The sequence below is a fragment of the Anabas testudineus genome, chromosome 24 (assembly GCF_900324465.2).
Source record: "Anabas testudineus chromosome 24, fAnaTes1.2, whole genome shotgun sequence".
Lineage (NCBI taxonomy): Eukaryota > Metazoa > Chordata > Actinopteri > Anabantiformes > Anabantidae > Anabas > Anabas testudineus.
The window spans coordinates 63466-75215 of record NC_046632.1 but is presented as its reverse complement, the minus strand read 5'-3'; positions in this window follow the sequence as shown (position 1 = coordinate 75215).

The window sequence follows — 11750 nt, the reverse complement described above, 5'->3', positions numbered from 1 at the left end:
CATGAAACTGCCATTTGTTATAACTTGAAGTGACTGGTGCATCTCACAAGGGCAAGCGCAAGTTTTCATAACAGACTCTATCTTAGGGAATTAGATAGGATGTTCCAGGATGGAATTTACCTTGAGACGAGAATAAACTGTAATGTCTCACAGACAGTTATTATCTATTCACCTCTCCCTCCCATCTGACTGCCTCTGTCAGCTGCTGTGCTGAGTTGCATGCATGCACCCTTGCGCAAGAGAAAATAAACTACTGCCTTATTAATCTCATCAGTGGTCCTGAGAAGTTTGTTACAGAAATGTTAGGCTAACCCTAACCCATCAATGTGGAAGAGGACACAAAAAGAATATGTTCCTAAAACTGTCATATTCTGTGTTCACTGTACAAGAAAGTGAGTTAGGAAGGATTGAGAATGTCACTTTGTTGTAAAGAGGCAACTTGGTTGATGATATAGCTGCTCTGAAAACCACAACAAGGCACTGAAAAACCCAGTGGCGTTCAAATAGAATTTTACATATCAGCATCAGTTTCAGACTTCATGGACAAATCCAATCCTGCATTCTAAAATGAGAGCTGTTTTAATTTTGAAGTGAGGCAATATGTTTTTGGCAAATTGCTTATCTGGCACCACAGCTCCTCTCACCCATCACTTTATCTAATAGGGCATGCTGCTTACTGTTCCTCTCATCCGGAGACACTTAGGTTAAGTATCTGTTTTGGCTGGAGTTAAGCTTTAAACCCTTCAAATAGGCTGCCACCTGCTAGTTGTTGTTATCCCCTTCCCCGGGCCGATCAAAAGCCAAGCTACCAATGAGGTGCATCTACACGGTGAGTCTAAAGATTACAACACAGGGATCAAGCTTGTAACATTAAACCTCCAAAGTAAATGCTAAGTGATACAGTATCTGATTATCTAGCCAGTGCTGCCTCACACTGAGCTATGGTGCTGCCTTAATCTACTCCATGTAGGAAAAGTTCTAGACGCACAGTGAGAGCAAATTCAAGCCTTTCCTACTATCCCACAGTGGGAGTGTATGAAGCCCCATCTGTATTTATATGTTCAAATCAAACCTGTGAATGCATCACTGCAGACTGGAGTTCACATCCTCTCCACCATCACCCTGTACAATAACTAAATTCCGACGATGAACAGCTCTGCTAACTTTCACTAGTGACAAACTTAACTATATGGTATTAAATTATTTTTTTATACAAAACTTCTACATTTCTTGGTATTGCGTCACATCTCAACATATAACTACAACATGCCTAATAACTTTCCATTTTTCTTTTCTGTAGGTTTGCAAATTTGCCATCTGTATGCAATTTAAAGGTGTAATTTTGTTTCTGTTTCTGTTTAGATTCTGTCTGTATTTTTTCCTGTATTATTCCTGTTATCTTCTGTGTGTGTATGTATGTTTATCTGTATCTGTTAATCAGAATCAAGATTCAAGATTCAAGATTCAAAAAACTTTATTCATCCCAGAGGGAAATTGTTTTGCCTCATTACCATTGTTCTCAAACAAATAGAAAGAAAAGGAACCACAACCAGGAAAGATCCAACACCAACATAAATACACAAACATAAATACACAATAACATCAACACAGAAAAACTCAATATATAAACATAATAGGTAAATAGATAAATGAAATTGGGTCAATATATTCACAGCAAGTTTATGACAGTATCATTTACATTTACATTTAGTCATTGAGCAGACGCTTTTATCCAAAGCGACTTACAAGTGAGGAACAAGGCAAGCAAACAAAGTCTAAGTCAAGAAGAAACAACATCAAAGCAAAGTGCTATCGTGCAAAGTGCAAAGGAAGATGCGGAAGAGTTCTGTTTTCAGCAGTTTTTTAAAGATTGCAAGTGAGGTGGCTGAGCGTGCAGAGATAGGCAGCTCATTCCACCATCGTGGGATCACTGAGCTGAACAGTTTTCCCTGGTGTCGACTGTGTGGTGCTGGTACCACCAGACGACGTATGACTTCCCCCACCCCTTACAGAGGGGGGAGGAATTGTACAGATTGATTGCCACAGGTAGAAAGGATCTCCTGTGGCGCTCTGTGGAACATTTAATGTTAATAAATCTTTGGCTGAACGTGCTCCTCTGTCCAACCAACACACTGTGCAGTGGGTGGGAGGGGTTGTCCAAGATTGAGAGGAGTTTGGACAGCATCCTCCTTTCAGCCACAACATGTAAAGAGTCCAGCTCCACCCCAGAACAGAGCCAGCCCTCCTAATCAGTTTGTTTAGTCTGTTAGTGTCTGCCACCTTCATGTTGCTGCCCCAGCAGACCACAGCATAGAAGATGACATTGGCCACCACAGACTCATAAAACATCCACAGCATGGTGCTGCAGACGTTGAAGGACCTGAGTCTCCTCAGGAAGTACATCCGTCTCTGAGCCTTCCTGTACAATGCTGATGAGTTTTTGGTCCAGTCCAGTTTGTTGTCCAAGTACACTCCCAGGTATTTGTACTCGGACACGACCTCCACCTCCTCCCCCTGTATAGAGAGAGGGATGACAGGACTCCCAGATTTCCTGAAGTCCATCACCAGCTCCTTTGTTTTGTTGATGTTCAGTTGCAGATGGTTGAGTCCACACCAGTCAACAAAACTGTCCACCACTCCACGGTACTCTGTGACATCACCACCCTTAATACATCCTACAACTGCAGAGTCATCAGAGAACTTCTGAAGATGACAGGACTCTGAGTTGTACCTGAAGTCTGAGGTGTACAGGGTGAAGAGGAATGGAGACAGAACTGTCCCCTGTGGAGCACCTGTGCTATAGATCACAGTGTCAGACACACAGTTCTGCAGGCGGACGTACTGTGGGCGGTCAGTGAGGTAGTCCATGATCCAGGAAATCAGGGGAGTGTTGACTTGCATGTTTTTTTTATTTCTCTCCCAGCAGTGCAGGTCGGATGGTGTTGAATGCACTGGAGAAATCAAAAAACATGATCCTCACTAAGCCCCCAGGCTTGTCGAGGTGGGTGTAGGTGCGATGGAGAAGGTGTATGATGGCGTCATCCACTCCAATATGGGGTTGGTAAGCAAACTGGAGGGGGTCAAGTGAGGGTTTAACCAGAGGTCAGAGGGACTCCAGGATCAGCCTCTCAAAAGCCTTCATGATGTGTGATGTCAGAGCCACGGGTCTGAAGTCATTGAGGACTCTGATAAGATAAGATAAGATATTCTTTATTGATCCCACATTGGGGAAAATCAATTGCTACAGCAGGTCAGTGCAAAAAGAACAACAGAACAACAGTAATGTGCAAAAAGAATGAAAGGGTGTAAGTAAGTAAGTAAGTAATAAAACATTTAACGAGAATCTACAACTATATACACTATTACGACTTAACATATATAATATGTTATACGTAATAATAAAATAAATAAAGTAAAAAACAATACAGTCAGGTGGGCTATGGATGCATGATAACCGGTTTTGTACATGTATATTTAAACTGTGGCATTGTACAGTCTAACAGCTGTTGGAATGAATGACCTGCGGAACCGCTCCTTCCTACATGGAGGGTGTAACAGTTTGCAACTGAAGGAGCTGCTCAGTGCCTCCACTGTCCGATGTAGTGGGTGAGAGGTGTTGTCCATGATGGATGTTAGCTTGGCCAACATCCTCCTTTCACCCACTTCCTCCACAGAGTCCAGTGGACAGCCCAGGACAGAACTGGCCCTCCTGACCAGCTTGTTGAGCCTCTTTCTGTCCCGGTCTGTGCTGCCTGCTCCCCAGCAGACCACGCCGTAGTGGATAGCAGAGGCTACCACAGAGTCATAAAAAGTCCTTAAGAGAGGCCTGCACACTCCAAAGGACCTCAGTCTCCTCAGAAGGTGGAGGCGACTTTGGCCCTTCTTGTACAGGGCATCAGTGTTGTGAGTCCAGTCCAATTTCTTGTTGAGGTGAACACCCAGGTACTTAAAACTGTCCACTACCTCAATGTCCAGACCCTGGATGCTCACCGGTGTGTGTTGTGGTGTTCTCCTCCTGAAGTCAATCACCATCTCCTTTGTCTTACTGGTGTTCAAGCAAAAGTGGTTGCGCTCACACCAGTCCACAAAGTCCACAATGACTGACCTGTACTCCAGCTCGTTCCCCCCCGACACACAGCCAACAATGGCCGAGTCGTCAGAGAACTTCTGGAGGTGACAACTGCTAGTGTCGTATGTAAAGTCTGATGTGTAAAGGGTGAAAAGGAACGGTGAGAGCACCGTCCCCTGAGGAGCCCCAGTGCTGGAAACCACCACCTCTGACACACAGTTGTGTAGCCTCACATACTGTGGCCTGTTGGTGAGGTAGTCGGTTGTCCATGCAGTCAGTCGTCCGTCCACTCCTGCCCCTTTCAGCTTCTCTCTCAGCAGAGCTGGCCGGATGGTGTTGAAGGCACTGGAGAAGTCAAAGAACATGACCCTCACAGCGGTTCCGGCATTCTCCAGGTGAGTCAGCGCCCGGTGCAGCAGGTAGATGACAGCGTCATCCACCCCGATGTTCGGCCTGTAGGCAAACTGCAGCGGGTCCATCGCGGTGCTGACCACTGAGCGAAGGTGGCTGAGGATGAGCCTCTCCATGGTCTTCATCAAGTGGGAGGTCAAGGGACGTGGCGTCTTATTTACTGGAACAAGGCACGACTTTTTCCCCCCTAGAGGAACTCTCTCCAGATGCAGGCTGAGGTTGAAGATGTGTTGGAGAACAACACATAGCTGAGGAGCACAGGCTTTTCCATTCCCTCCTCTTTCTGCATGTGACATGTCAGTTGCACAGTTTGATATAGTATAGTGTACTTTTATATTGTAATTTTGCTTAAATTCAAAGGCACAAACTATAAATAAATAGATGATGACATCTCATCATTGTATGAGGTCTAAACTGTTTGTGTGATAGCAATAAACTCAGATCATGTGGCCCATATGGGTCATATACAAAATGTGGCATTGTGCTTTTTGGTTCAATGGTTAAGCTTATTTTAGTGATTATTTAACAACCACAAGAAGCAATAATCATGCAGCATATTCCTCTGTGGTAGGAACGTGTCACAAACACAGCCAGGACATGCAAAACCCACACTTTAAAGACTAGAGCCAAGATCCAAACAAGGACCTTACTGTGAGGAGGCAGTGCTCACCACTCAGGCGTCACGCTGACTGTGATCACTGTGTTTAGCAGTCAAATTACAAAAAGAGCGTAAGTGGCATTTAAGAACATTTATTTTAGTTATTGTATTATTTCAAAGAAAAAACAAAAAATCCTGACTGGGAAATGTATCAATGTTCTCTCTGAGATGTGCAACAAGTTCTTCTTAGTCCTGCTGTAATGGTATTCAAATACAGTTTGAATGGCTCTCGAGATAGTATGTCTGATGGTAAAATACTAAATGAACAGACAGACAGATACTTTCTTTGTTGGGTCTGATCAGTGTAGACTTAACTGGTATAATTTCAGCTTTGCTATAAATCACTGTAACAAAGAAATAAAAAATTAAATATAAAAACAAATGCAAATCTAAAAAAACAAATCCATAACAGTCTGTTCATTTTATTACATGTTAAATAAAATGTTTTACTTGTACCTGTAACATGCACTGCAAAACCTGCCGCAAAAGGCTGATTTCTTTATTCTTTTAGCCCAGATCATCAGAAAGCCCACATCATCAGTACTGGCTACTGATTAATATTTTAACTGACTTACTAACTTCTAATCTAGCCACAGGGGTTGCAAGCCAGTGACTTCTGTGCTGGTCCCAAGCCTGGATAAATAGAGAGGGTTGCGTCAGGATGGGCATCCGGCTTAAAACTTAAAAGCAGCATGCGAATCGTCCATAATAATTTCATACCGGATCAGTCGAGGCCCGGGTTAACGACCGCCACTGATGCTGTTAACCTACAGGGTGCCGGTGAAAATTGGACTACTGTTGGTCGAAGAAGGAGAGGAGACAGAAGCATTCGTGGACAGAGAGAGAAGAGGAAAGGCAGGAGCATAGATCTGAGAAAAGGAACTCTTAACATTTGCACAATGACAGGGAAAGGCAGAGAGCTGGCAGACATGATGGAGAGAAGGAAGGTAGATGTACTGTGTGTGCAGGAGATGAGGTGGAAGGGCAGCAAAGCACGTAGTATTGGAGGACGATACAAACAGTTTTACCATGGTGTGGATGGGAAGAGAAACGGGGTAGGAGTGATCCTGAAGGGGGAGTTTGTGAACAATGTTCTAGAAGTGAAAAGAGTCTCAGACAGGGTGATGAGCTTAAAGGTAGAAATCGAAGGGGTGATGGTGAATCTAGTCAGTGGGTAAGCTCCACAAGTTGGCTATGAGTTAGAAGAGAAGGAGAGATTCTGGAGTTTGATGAGGTCATAGAGAGTATCCCCAGAGGAGAGAGACTAGTTGTTGAAGCAGTCTTTAATGGGCATGTTGGTGAGGGGAACAGAGGTGATGAGGAGGTGATAGATAGATAGATAGATAGAAACATGAGGACAAAGTTACAAATCAGGAACCAAAGTACCACTCAAAACCACTGCTTGAAGGCAGGATAACACTCACAGAAAAAAGTAGCAAAGTCCAAAGTGTCCAGGGGGGAAAAGCAGACAGGGCTGAGCAGGAATGAGCAGGAGCAGGCAGGGTCCGGGAACAGGCAGGTTTAGCAACAGGCAGGGAACACAGGCAGGGAACACAGGCAGGGAACACAGGCAGGGAACACAGGCAGGGAACCACAGGCTGGAGACAGGTTGGGAGCGACGACGAACTGACAGAGGGGAAAGGGCTGAGGAGAGCTTTGTAGGGGCACAGGTGAGTCTAATGTTCAGCTGATTGCAATGAGCAGAGGGAGAGAAGGGGCTGGTGGGCGGAGTCCAGAGGGAGAGTGAGGTGGAGAAGTGAGGGAAATCCTCAGCTTGGCCTGATGCGAGGCCGAAACGGTGACAGTAGGACTTGAATGTAAAGTGACTAAGTTACACATTGTTAAACCATCAGCGTGGACACTGACTCTCTGTCAGGAGTCATTGTACAGGCTGATGGCTGTTGGCACAAATGACTTCCTGAACCTTTCCTTGTCACAGCCGAGCTGGAGAAGTCTCTGGCTAAAACTGCTCCGCTGTTTGATAAGCAGGCTGTGGAGAGGGTGTGAGCTGTTCTCCATGATGCTCAGCTGTTTGTGCAGCATCCTCCTCTCCACCACCTGTTCTAAAGGTTCCAGAGGAACGTTCTGAGAACGTAGTGTTCTGCTTGGAAGATATGGAACTATGAGGTCTTTAAGATAAACTGGAGCCTGATTATTAAGGGATTTATGGGAGGTGAAGAATTTTTAATTCAATTCTGGATTTAACAGGGAGCCAATGGAGAGAAGCTAACGTTGGAGAAATATGATCTCTCTTGCTAATTCCAGTCAGAACTCTGGCTGCAGTATTTTGGATTAACTGGAGGCTCTTTAATGAGTTATTGGGACATCCTATAAATAATGAATTACAATAGTCCAGTCTGGAAGTAACAAATGCATGGACTAGTTTTTCAGCATCAATTTGGGACAGGATGCTCCTAATTTTAGCAATGTTTCTTAGGTAAAAAAAGGCAGTTCTAGAGATTTCTTTGATGTATAAAGTGAAGGAGATATCCTGATCAAAGATAACTCCGAGATTTCTTACAGTATTACTTGAGGCCAGAACTAAGTCATCAATGGTGAGAATGTGTTTAGACATAGTGTCTCTGAGATTTTTAGGCCCGAACAGTATAACCTCTGTCTTGTCTGGATTTAGGAGAAGGAAATTGGAGGACATCCAGGCCTTTATGTCTTTTAAGCATTCTTGAAGTTTGACTAGTTAATTAGTTTCTCCTGGTTTCATAGATAAATATAGCTGGGTATCATCTGCATAACAATGGAAATTTATAGAGTGTTTCCTAATAATATTGCCTAAAGGGGACATATATAAAGTGAAAAGAATCGGTCCAAGCACACATCCCTGTGGAACTCCATAGCTGACTTTGCTGTGCATGGAAGACTCATCATAAACGTGTACAAACTGATATCTGTCTGATAGATACGATTTAAACCACTCTAGTGCTGTTCCTTTGATTCAAATGACATGTTCCACTCTGTGTAATAAAATGTTGTGATCTATAGTGTTGAATGCAGCATTAAGATCTAACATGAGGAGTATAGAGAGTAGTCCATTGTCTGATGGCAATAGAAGATCATTAGTAACCTTTACCAGTGCCGTTTCTGTACTATGATGTACTCTAAATCCTGACTGGAAATCTTCATACATGCATACGCATACTGCGTTATTTCTACGCAGGTGGTCGTACAATTGCTTAGAAACTATCTTTTCAAGGATTTTATAGATAAAGGGCAGATTGGAAATTGGTCTATAATTCGCCAACACCCCTGAGTCCAGAGTAGGCTTTTTGAGCAGGGGCTTGACTACAGCAACTTTTAAAGCCTGTGGTACGTAGCCTATTTGTAAAGATAGATTGATCTGATCTAATATGGACGTGCTGATCAAAGGTAAGACATCCTTGAGGAGTCTAGTCGGGATGGGATCTAAGAGACATGTTGATGGTTTAGAGGAATTAATTACTGAAATTAGTTCAGAATGATCTACAGGGAGGACGCAGTCTAAGTACGAGCATGGATCGAGAGTTGTTGTACAGTCCATGCTATATGCAGGGAGGATCTGATCAATTTTTTCTCTAATAGTTATGATTTTATTTGTAAAGAAATTCATGAAGTCATTGCTGCTGAGAGTTGAGGGAATACTAGGCTCAACAGAGCTATGACTCAACTCTGGGGTTGTTCTTATTTGCCTCTATTAATGAGGAGTAATATGACGTTCTAGCTTTACGGAGGGCTTTTTTATATATTATTAAACTATCTTTCCAGGCTAGGCAATATTCATCTAAATTGGTGGAACGCCACCTCCTTACCAACTTACGTGATTTCTGCTTTAAGCTACGGATTTGTGAATTGTACCATGGAGGTAACTTCCTCTGACTCACTAGTTTCTTTTTCAGAGGAGCAACAGTATCAAGTATTGTTCCAAGTGAAGCACCAGTACTATTAACAAGATAGTCCAATTGTGCTGGAGTAACATTGAAATAACTGCCTTCCTCTGTGTTGGTACATGGCTCTGAAATAAAAGATGGAATCAGTTCCTTAAATTTGTCAACAGCATTTTCACATAAACATCTACTGCAGTGAATCTTATCTGTAGGTTTAGTAAAGTCTGGTACTGTAAATTCAAATGTAATTAAGAAATGGTCAGATAAAAGAGGGTTTTGGGGATGTATGTCAGAATAAGATCAAGGGTGTGATTAAAACAGTGAGTGGGTTTATTTACATTTTGGGTAAAACCAATGGAGTCTAATAGTGAATTAAATGCAGTGTTGAGGCAGTTATCATCAACATCTACATGGATATTGAAGTCACCCACTATAATGACTTTATCTGCACTAAGAACTAAATCAGACAGAAACTCTGAGAATTTAGTTAAAAACTCAGAGTAAGGGACAGGAGGACAATACACAATAACAAACAGGACTGGTTTTTGATTTTTCCAGTTAGGATCAGAGAGGCTAAGAGTGAGGCTCTCAAATGAATTCAAACTATGTTTAGGTCTGGGGTTGATTAACAAACTTGAGTGGAAGATTCCTGCTACTCCTCCACCCCCACCTGTGTTTCTAGGAACATGATAATTAACATGACTTGAGGGGGTCGACTCATTCAGAGAGACATATTCATCCTGCTGCAGCCAGGTTTCAGTAAGACAGAATAAGTCTATTTGATGGTCAATTATCAAATCATTTACGAACAGGGATTTAGACGAGAGAGATCTGATATTTAAAAGTCCACATTTGATTGTTGTCTTGTTATTGTAGGTTTTTTATGAATAACTCCTCTTGTGTTAGTTTTAGATATAAATAATTTAGGTACTCGGGGAGCAGACACTGTCTCTATGGGGTTATGGTAGTTTTGGGGGGGGTGACGGCTGTAAGGAAGCTGCAGAGAGGTGTGTAAGACTGCGTCTCTGCGTCCTGGGCTCCACTCTGACATGTCAGGGTTTAGGTCGTCTAATAAACTCTGCCATATTCCTAGAGAGTTGAGACGCACCATCTAAAGTGGGATGGATGCCATCTCTTCTAATCAGCCCAGGTTTTCTCCAAAACGTTTTCCAATTGTCTATGTAGCCCACGTTGTTAGCGGGACACCACTTAGACAGCCAGCGGTTGAATGACGTCATGCGGCTAAACATGTCGTCACTGGTCAGATTGGGAAGGGGTCCAGAGAAAACTACGGAGTCCGACATCGTTTTGGCAAAGTTACACACCGATTCAACATTAATTTTAGTGACGTCCGATTGGCGTAATCGGGCGTCATTAACTCCTGTGTGAATTATAATCTTACTATATTTACGTTCATCCTTACACAGGAGTTTTAAATAGGACTCGACGTCGCCTGCTCTGGCCCCAGGAATACACTTGACTATGGCTGCTGGAGTCTCTAACTTCACGTTTCTGACTATAGAGCTGCCAATGATCAGAATGGGTTTCTCAGTGGGTGTGTTGCTGAGTGGGAAAAACCGGTTAGAAACGTGAACCTGGTCGTGGTGAACCTTGGGCGAGTGTCTAGGGTTATGCTTCCTACGAACTGTCACCCAGCCGGCCTGACTTCCCGGCTGCTCAGGAACTGCCGGGGGACAGCTAACGGGAGCTATGCTAGCTGGCTCCACACCGGCTACCGGGACCTGGCTAGCTGGCTTGCTTTCCACGGTGCGGAGCCGAGTCTCCAAATCAGTCAGCCTCGCCTCCAAAGCTGCAAATAAACTACATTTATTAAAAATCCAACTCTCACTAAATGAGGCAGAGTAAAAACTAAACATGTGACACACTGAGCAAGAGAGAGCAGGAGGAGAAGAGGGAGAAGCAGAAGAGAGAGAAGCAGCCATGGCTAACAGAGTTTAGCTAGCAGACCTCACAACACAAGAAAACAAGAGTATTAAGTATTATGAATGGTCCTTAAGCAGCACAGGTGTATGTTATAACTCTTACGCCAGCAGTGCTTTTTACTAACACTATGAATTTAGCTTAAAAATTGTTAAATTTAGCGAAACAAACAGAGCAACTGAATAGCGAGTCAGCGTCGACAACAGGAAGATTTACGATACGCCTACCGTAGGAGGAGCAGTCAATCCAACGGATGCCAAAAGTCAAGTCAAAAGTGTAGTCAAGTCAAAAGTGTGCTCCCAACTCCGTGCCCAGGCTGCTCAAATGCTCTCTATGTTTTGCAGCACATATCTATGTTGATGAAGATGAACAAAACACCACTCAGGAGTCGTCTCACTGATGAACACCTTCACTTAATTTTGAGGATTTCCTCAGCTCAAAGCCTAACCCTAGACGTTGATACACTTGTATCCGTAGATACAAGTGATGAAGAAGAGATGCCAGATATCTGGCTTAAACCAATCTACATCAGAGTAAATCAGAGTGTAGCAAACTGAGCTTGAATGAATGCTGTCTTTATGCACTTTTTCTACTCCAAGGCATGGACTGTTAATAGTTGAAAGATTTAAGTAAATTAATATTATTTTTGGTTGTTTTGTTGTTGGCCTGTGAAAAGAGATTTTCATTAAAAAGGAACTCGAAAGACTACAGATAGAGACATAATTTATTTAATTCATTTAAATAAGAAGCAAATACCACTTTTATTTTAAATTTAATTTCTCATTTTTTCATAATA